General features: G+C 47.6%; 1 long non-coding RNA gene across 2 annotated transcripts; it reads right to left on the reverse strand.

Moving 5' to 3' along the window:
- Positions 1–3,212: 3,212 nt before the first annotated feature.
- Positions 3,213–4,606, reverse strand: LOC108634961. Of its 2 annotated transcripts, none has more exons than XR_001917724.1 (4): positions 4,538–4,606; positions 4,370–4,453; positions 4,121–4,215; positions 3,213–3,329 (listed from the first exon to the last, which is right to left on the reverse strand). It is a non-coding gene; the product is annotated as an uncharacterized LOC108634961 (long non-coding RNA). The 2 variants fall into 2 exon arrangements; XR_001917725.1 differs by having other exon boundaries at positions 3,213–3,371.
- Between the last annotated feature and the right edge of the window lie 4,462 nt (positions 4,607–9,068).

Raw genomic sequence — 9,068 nt, forward strand, 5'->3', positions numbered from 1 at the left:
AGAAAAGGAAAGATATTTCCATTTGAATACAGGATTCCAAAGAAGAGCAGCAAGAAGAGATAAGAAAGACTTCTTCAGTGATCAATGCAAAAGAATAGAGAAAAAGAACAGAAATGGGGAAGACTAGAGATCTCTTCAAGAAAATTAGAGATACCAAGGGAACATTTCATGCAAAGATGCTCGATAAAGGACAGAAATGTTATGGACCTAACAGAAGCAGAAGATATTAGAAGAGGTGGCAAGAATACACAGAAGAACTGTACAAAAAAGATCTTCACGACTCGGATAATCACGATGGTGTGATCACTCATCTAGAGCCAGACATCCTGGAATGTGAAGTCAAGTGGGCCTTAGAAAGCATGACTATGAACAAAGCTAGTGGAGGTGATGGAATTCCAGTTGAGCTATTTCAAATCCTGAAAGATGATGCTGTGAAAGTGCTGCACTCAATATGCCAACAAATTTGGAAAACTCAGCAGTGGCCACAGGACTGGAAAAGGTCAGTCTTCACTCCAATCCCAAAGAAAGGCAATGCCAAAGAATGCTCAAACTACCACACAATTGCACTTATCTCACATGCTAGTAATGCTCAAAATTCTCCAAGACAGGCTTCAGCAATACGTGAACTGTGAACTTCCTGATGTTCAAGCTGCTTTTAGAAAAGGCAGAGGAACCAGAGATCAAATTGCCAACATCTGCTGGATCATCAAAAAAGCAAGAGAGTTCCATAAAAACATCTATTTCTGCTTTATTGACTATGCCAAAGCCTTTGACTGTGTGGATCACAATAAACTGTGGAAAATTCTGCGAGAGATGGGAATCCCAGACCATCTAACCTGCCTCTTGAGAAATCTGTATGCAGGTCAGGAAGCAACAGTTAGAACTGGACATGGAACAACAGACTGGTTTCAAATAGGAAAGGAGTATGTCAAGGGTGTATATTGTCACCCTGCTTATTTGACTTCTATGCAGAGTACATCATGAGAAACGCTGGACTGGAAGAAACACACCTCATGGAATCAAGATTGCCGGGAGAAATATGAATAACCTCAGATATGCAGATGACACCACCCTTATGGCAGAAAGTGAAGAGGAACTAAAAAGCCTTTTGATGAAAGTGAAAGTGGAGAGTGAAAAAGTTGGCTTAAAGCTCAACATTCAGAATACTAAGATCATGGCATCTGGTCCCATCACTTCATGGGAAATAGATGGGGAAACAGTGGAAACAGTGTTAGACTTTATTTTTGGGGGCTCCAAAATCACTGCAGATGGTGACTGTAGTTATGAAATTAAAAGACTCTTACTCCTTGGAAGAAAAGTTATGACCAACCTAGATAGCATACTCAAAAGCAGAGACATTAATTTGCCAACTAAGGTCCATCTAGTCAAGGCTATGGTTTTTCCAGTGGTCATGTATGGATGTGAGAGCTGGACTGTGAAGAAGGCTGGGCGCAGAAGAATTGATGCTTTTGAACTGTGGTGTTGGAGAAGACTCCTGAGAGTCCCTTGGACTGCAAAGAGATCCAACCAGTCCATTCTAAAGGAGATCAGTCCTGGGTGTTCATTGGAAGGACTGATGTTGAAGCTGAAATTCTAATATTTTGGACACCTGATGCGAAGAGCTGACTCATTGGAAAAGACACTGATGCTGGGAGAGATTGAGAGCAGGAGAAGAAGGGGACAACAGAGGATGAGATGGTTGGATGGCATCACCAACTCGATGGACATGAGTTTGAGTAAGCTCTGGGAGTTGGTGATGGACAGGGAGGCCTGGCATGCTGCAGTCCATGGGGTCACAAAGAGTTGGAGATGACTGAGTGACTGAACTGAACTGAGTTTGTATTTGGGCCAGACCTTTTGCAGGGCTAAATTTTCCAGTTTCTGAGAATGTAGCCAAGGGGTGAGTCTGAGAGAGGATCCCAGGACGTACCAGAGCGCACTCTTGGCCTATCTGCCATAGAATGGGGTACTCAGAGTCACCGGCTGACAGAAAGGCATCCCTTTTGTCCCAGTGACCTCCCCTGTTAGTAATGCATGAAAATGACCACCCAACCCAACAGCTGCTCCCGACAGTGAGAGGTGACCCCTGAGAACCGTGCTCCTAGGGCACGTGTGACCCGGACAGAGACAGACAGACTCCATACTTTTCACAAGTGCACGGGGAACATTCTCCAAAATTGACCATATGTTAGGCCAGAAAATAAGTCTACTATAAATAGACTCAAATCATGCAAAGGAACTGTTTCCTGTCACAATGCAATGAATCGAAAAGTTAATAGTAGAAGGAAAGGTGGGAAAATCCACAATATGTGAAGATTAAACACATTCTTACATAACCAGTAGGCTAAAAAGTAATAGTAATAAAACAGGAACTCAGAAAATACCTGGAGACAAACCGAAATATCAACAGAACCTACCACAATGTACGGGATTCTGCAAAACACCAACAACGAAATGTAAAGCTGGTAATGCATACGTTTAAAAGAAAGCTCAAATAAGCAACCTATCTTTACACCTAGGCAGAAAAGGGAGACCAAACCAAACTCAAAGCTAGAAGGAGGAATGAAAATAGTAAAGATTAGCTCTCAGCTAAATATACAGAAGAGGAAAACCAAAGAAATCAATTTTAAACAAAAGTTACTTCAACCAGGTTGACATAAGTAACAAATCCTTAGCTACATTGACTAAGAGAAAAGACAACTAAAATCAGTAACAGCAGAGGAAACATTACTGCTGATTAGACAAAGCAGAGCACTTCGGGAGAGCTCTGCACAGCCGGATGCCATGAGGCTGGATAACCTAGAGGCAGCGCTGTTATTTAAGCCTCAGGCTGCGGTGTTTTATTCTGGCGACCCTAGCAAACTAGCGAAGCTTTATCCTCTTTCTTGCAAACAAAGGTATGAAAATAGTGCCCAAACCCACAAAGTATACAAAGTATCCGAAAGGAGGAAGAAAGAAAAGGATGAACCACCTAGGTGTTGAGAAAAATCTTTTTCTTTATCAAAGTTAAAATAAAAACATCAAAACCACCAGAAAAAACTCATGAGTAAACAACATTCTGAGAAGCCCAACAACAGCCTTGGTAAAACAAACCAGAAATCCATTCAGTTGGTAAAAACAGTAAATATCGTAACATAAAAACAGTACAATGCATTGTATTCTTTGGAGGTTTAAAAAAATTCAATTTACTGAAAATTCCAAGGAGGTTATAATAGAGATATATTATATACTCGCCTTAATTTGTGCCTCCTGTCGTTTAGCCTGTGTGCCCAGGGCCGTCTGCCCTCCGCAGGTAGTGTTTTGTTTCTTACGGGTCCTTCTAGAGTTCCCTGTAAGCAAACATGGAAGTATATTTCTCCTCCATGCCCTAGCTGAAAACACAAATAGCGTGTACTAAGCACGGTGTTTTGCTACATGTTGCTTTTATTTATTTGACAATGCCGGGGGAACTGCCCTCCCTCAGGACGTACTTTCCTGCACAGCAGGCCACTGGGTGGATGATGTAGTATTATAATGCTTTTTGCCCATCCACATGGGGATGAACACTGATATGCAAGAAGATGGACACTGGGATTCAGGAAAAAAAAAATTCTCCACAGTATAAGCTGTGGGAAAATTTAGCGTGACTTATTACACCAACAGATCTTATGAAAACAGGAGCAAAAACTGCCTTCGTGACTTGATAGTACCTGAAGGACTCAAATTCAGAGACTCATAAGACCTTACCCCCAATTTATTGGCATAAACTTCTTCTAGGGGGTGAGGAAAGCCATCTAAGTGTGTCTCCTGATATTTCATTTTATTTTAACATGTTCAGGAGCAAAACAAAGACTATGAAACAAAAGACACCTTCAAGCACGGGTGGTTAGGTGATTTTAAATTCTTCATCAAAAGTATAATTTTCTCCTAAAATAAAATGCGATTTCTGCTTCCGAATAAATACAAAGAGTGTATGGACTTCCTCAGCAGTAGTAACTGGTAATTAGAAAGCTGAACAAAATGCATGAAACGAACCCTGAGTCAGAATGCTTGGCCAGAGACAACCTGGAAACCAACCCCATCACCATAAAACCTGAGACTGCAGGTCACGTGGTGGAGAGGGCCCCTGGGGCTTCCTCACCCTGCTGCTGTCCTCCCGGGCGCCCCTCCAGCCAAGTCTCTTGCTTTGTCAGCACGTGTGAGCCCACTCTAGGGCCCTGGAGAGGGTTCCCCTTCCTGCAACGATAAGAGGAACAGTGTCTACTTGCTCACCTACCATTGGGAATTAGAAAGCTGAACAAGATAGGAAACTGTTCTCAGACCCTGAACAGCAGGCAGTGTGGGGGTTCCAGGCTAGGTTCCTTGCGTGAAGGTGAGCACACACACCAACCTGATGACTCCGCCGCTCTCTGCCTTCAGGCGGTCTTCATGCTGCAACTGCAGGCAGAGGAGCCCATGAACATTCTGGCAGAATCTGAATTGAGAACAGGGGTGAGCTGGGAGGCCACCGAGGCTGTGATCTGTGTGGCAGGGCGTCAGAAAGGAGGGAGCTACTCACAGAAAAAGTTCCACAGCTGCTGAATGATCCCTTTGAGTCTTCGAGTATCAACCGGAGGACACACAGCTCAAGATTCCGTAATGAATAAAAACACAAAACATAAAATATTGGTCTCAAAGCAAAAAAATAAACAATTCCTTCCAGAACAAATTTTTTTCAAAGTATGGCAATTAAATGAAGGCTAGTGAGCAGTACACACATACATAAATAGATGTTTCTAGAACGCAATTTTTAAAAGATGTCTAAACCTCTTGTCACCGCCAATTTTCGAATTCTGCTGAAAAACTGAAAAGAGTAATGTGGAACTAGGTCTTTGCATACAAAAAGGCATTCAAATAGCTTTAGTATCATTTCTTTCAAAATTTTTTCATCGGGAAAAATTGTTTTTCCATTTTCTGTTGGTTTCTGCCATACGACAATCCAAATTAGCCATAATTACTTACATATGTAGTTTTATATTTGTATATCACTTGCTTCTTGAGCCTCTCTCCCCTCCTTGAATAGCTTTAGTTTTAGGATGGAAAAGTTATAAAGAGCCCTATAAATAGGAAAGCCTTAATTTTAGACGTGTTCCTCACTCAATATTATGCTTCCGTTATGTTTATAAAAGACCTTAAAATACAGATCAGGAAGTGCATTTCCGGCTACTATCTGGGTTGCAAGGGGTCAGCCGGCACCACTTGCATTAGGCTGAGACTAGGGGTACGCAGAGGAGTGGTAGAAAACCCAGGAAGGCACGTCCTGCTCAGAGCTAGTGATGTAGGGAAGCTGGAGGCCGGCTGCGGGGAAGAGAGGCGCCCCCTGGGATTGCTTAGAGGAGCATGTTCCCCCCCATGTTTCCAATTGGAAAGGATACGGGAGCAAAGCCACTGACCGAAACTGGACCTTGAGGCCTATGGCAGCGGAGATTGGGGTCTGGATTTCCCAGATGGCTGCTGCGGGGAATGGGGCCAGGCCTCCTGGGTTGTAGTTTTCTGTGGTTTTAAAGTACTTAGACATACTGAAACTCCTCTTTGGTCATCTTCAACTGAGCAGCTGTTGTGTGGATAAACTTCATAATTACAGACAACAGTAATAATTACCGTAACGTCGAGTAACAACGCTAATAGTAATTTTCATTATTATAGATTTCTTTCACCTACTAAAACCTGCTACTGCTGCTAAGTCGCTTCAGTCGTGTCCGACTCTGTGTGACCCGATAGACGGCAGCCCACCAGGTCCCCCGTCCCTGGATTCTGCAGGCAAGGACACTGGAATGGGTTGCTACTTCCTTCTTCAATGCATGAAAGTGAAAAGTGAAAGTGAAGTCAGTCAACCCTATTGGACTGCAGCCTATCAGGCTCCTCTGCCCCTGGGATTTTCCAGGAAAGAGTATTGGAGTGGGTTGCCCCTACTTTCTCCCTACTAAACTGCATTATAGCAAATTTCAAAGCACCAAAGTTGTCTGGCTATCTAGTCGACCTGTCGGCGGTGATCACCCAGCTGCAACTACACAGCATGAACCACCGCGACAAATCCGGATCGTAGGGCGCAGAAGGCACAGCATCACCACTCGTTCCCTCCGAGTGCGCTGGAGGTTGCATTTCTCTCCCGCATCCTCCCCGTTCACAGCTTTTCTGACACTAAAGGGGCGCCAGGCTCGCGTTTCCTTAGGACCCTCCACGTGACGGCCGCGGACGCTTTCTGTGCCTCAAGCATTTGTTTGGCACTTCTGACCGCCGAACCCAGGCAGGACTGGAGCCGCGCATGAGGCTCCCTTTTTACTCGCTCGCTGCGTTCCCTGTTAACACGCGCGGTGAGGGGATTCGTGAGTGTGGGGTCCAGGGCCGCAAAGGGAAAAGGTGGGACAACAAGCGGTCCCCGTGTAGACACAGCCCGGCCTCGTATGATCGCAGAGCCTGGAGAAACGACAGTGGGCGTCGGGGAGCAGCTTCCCCGCCTCCCGTCTCTGTTGCGGACCTGGGCCCCAGGCGGCGACAGCCCGCGGTGCCAGCCGGGCGCGCAGCCCAGCGTCGCCTTGTTCCGCGCGTTCGAACCGTCCCCACTCCAGGGGGGAGGGCCGTGATCCAGGGACAGCCGACGGATACAAGGCAACTCTCAGCTGAGACGGAAAAACTGAACAACGTGGCCCAGGACACCGCGTGGGCACCGTCAGTCTCAGCCGCGAACTATAGCCCGGGCGGTACCCGGGGACCGAAGAAACGTCTCAACCGCTCCCCAGCTCCTGGAGACACGGGCCGGCCTCGTCACGCAAGCCTGCCCGCTCCAGTCAAGCGGGAGCAGGACGCGTCCAGGCCGCCAACGAGCTCTCCGAGAACGGTACGTGCTGGCTGGCCAAACCTCGGAGTGTGGAGCGGGGATACCGAGGAAGGGAAACAAACGCCCTAAACGGTGACCAAGAGTCTGGACGCCGAGCCACCAGCGCTCCGGCGGGAAAGATCCTCTTTCTTCCCGTTCCGAGTCCCCGCGGACGGATGGGCGCGGGGAGATGCTGGTCGACCCGAGCGAGCAGCCAAACCCGCCCACCGGCCCCAGGCAGCCCCAACACCCCGGCAGATCCAATCTTCAGCAGGAGCAGGCGTGCCCAGGCCTCCGCAGCACCGGAGATATCGCCGCCAGTGCTGCGGGCCTCTGGAGCTCCCTTCCGCGTATGCCTGCTATATCGCAGCCCTTGTGAAGGTCGCCGAAGGAAAGAAACGCTCTGCAAGCGGCCGCCGGGGCGCACGACAACCGGTTCGAGCGTCCCCGGACGAGGCGCCGTCGCCGGCAGGCCGCAGTGGCGCCTACCGCCCGAACGCCCGAGCTCGCCGGGGGCCTGTGCCTCGGAGGGGGCTCCCCGCTCGGGACAGCACGGCGCGGAGCGGCCCAGGGCGGGCGGAGGCGGGAGGCCGCGCGGAGAGGCCCTCCCCGCGAGATTGCAAGGCCCAGCCCAACCTGAGTAAGGGAGATTCTACAGGGGCTGGGCTGTGTGAACTGCAGGCTGAAACAGTGACGGTAACACAAAGAGAGAGAGCGCGGGAGACATTTCATTCTGTAATTTCAGAGTCGCGATGCTGCTGAAGAATAAAACCCAAGGCTCAGAAGCCATAAAGGAAAGGACTGAAAATTTGACTACGTGATTGGTCTTTTAGTCTTTAGCAAGCAAAGCCAGCTGACAAGAAATGGGTGTACAGAAACAGGTGTGCAACTACACGTATAACAACAATGTTGACATCAGCATTACTTAATAACAGAATATTTAGAAAGCATGGCAAGGGACCCCTGCTTTTACATAACACAACTATCAATTTGCTTTTTGGTTTATTGCTGTTATTTAAATGAGTTAGATCTATAGGTATTGAAAGTATCTATGGCAAACCGCTAAATGAAAACAAAGTTCTAGCACTTCCAGCGTGCATATATACACACATTTACCTTTTTTAAAAATGCAGTGGAAGAATAAAGAATTAGAATAGCTAAAGCGGTTCTAACAAGCAAGAATCAAGTCTTCCCTATAGCCTGGTGTCTGGACAGAAAGACGTGCAGAAACAAAGATGGGCCACACGACGTGCTTTCCTGCCCCCTCCTCCTCTAGTCTTGGGACAGGCAGCTGCATCTCAGCCCCTCCACCTCTCTGCTCCACCAACACCCAGAGCCCCTGCGGCCAATCAGAGCTCTGACTCTGCAGGCCTGGGATCCCTGTGTCCGCAGTCTCTTCCTTCAGGTCAGGAGCCTCGAGCCCGTTTCACTTGGCTTGCCCAATCATGCGTGCCCAGAGCTGCCGGCTCTAACACACGCCTGTGTAGTCCTTCCCCTCCATCAGCTTTGAGCTGATATCCCAGGGGAAGACCATTCCCCTCACAAAACAGCTGTGAACCACGGGAACAACCGGAAGTTTGCCCCTGGACCCATTATACAAACTCTGTGCACACTCAGCTCCCAAGGACACTACCCTGTTCACCGCGCTGTTTGTGTGGCATGGCCACTGCTTACTTGAAGCATCCAGACTCACTTCTGTGGCAGGAAGAAATACGAGGCATACACACACACGCACACACACACACACACACACATATACACACACATGCGTGCACACACACACACATACAGGCACACACACACACAAACACGTACACACACACAAACACGTGCACACACATACCCAGGAGCCACTCTGGACCCCTGCTAGGGCTGGCAATGGTGGGAGCAGAAAAGAGATCATTGTTGCTACTTCTCGGGTCCCCTGCGCTGACAGACCCTGGTGGTTTTACTGATTTCACTGTGGAGAGTGCGGGCTTGGAGCGCCCTAGTCTGTAGTTTGCTCTCCAGCGCCCTGCGCTCTATTGGGCCCACTCTACCCTTTCTCCTCAACGCACACTCAGCACTAAGAAATAAGAATCGACACACATTGCATTCAATTTTCAAATTTGAACAAAGTTTAAGAACACAGAGAGAAACTGAGTTATTGTGAAGAAGGTAGTGAGAAAATTTTATACATCTGTTTTGTAGCTACCAAAATGTTCAAATATAGTCTATAAAAACTTAATATTTT

The sequence above is a fragment of the Capra hircus genome, unplaced genomic scaffold (assembly GCF_001704415.2).
Source record: "Capra hircus breed San Clemente unplaced genomic scaffold, ASM170441v1, whole genome shotgun sequence".
In the NCBI taxonomy this organism is placed as follows: domain Eukaryota; kingdom Metazoa; phylum Chordata; class Mammalia; order Artiodactyla; family Bovidae; genus Capra; species Capra hircus.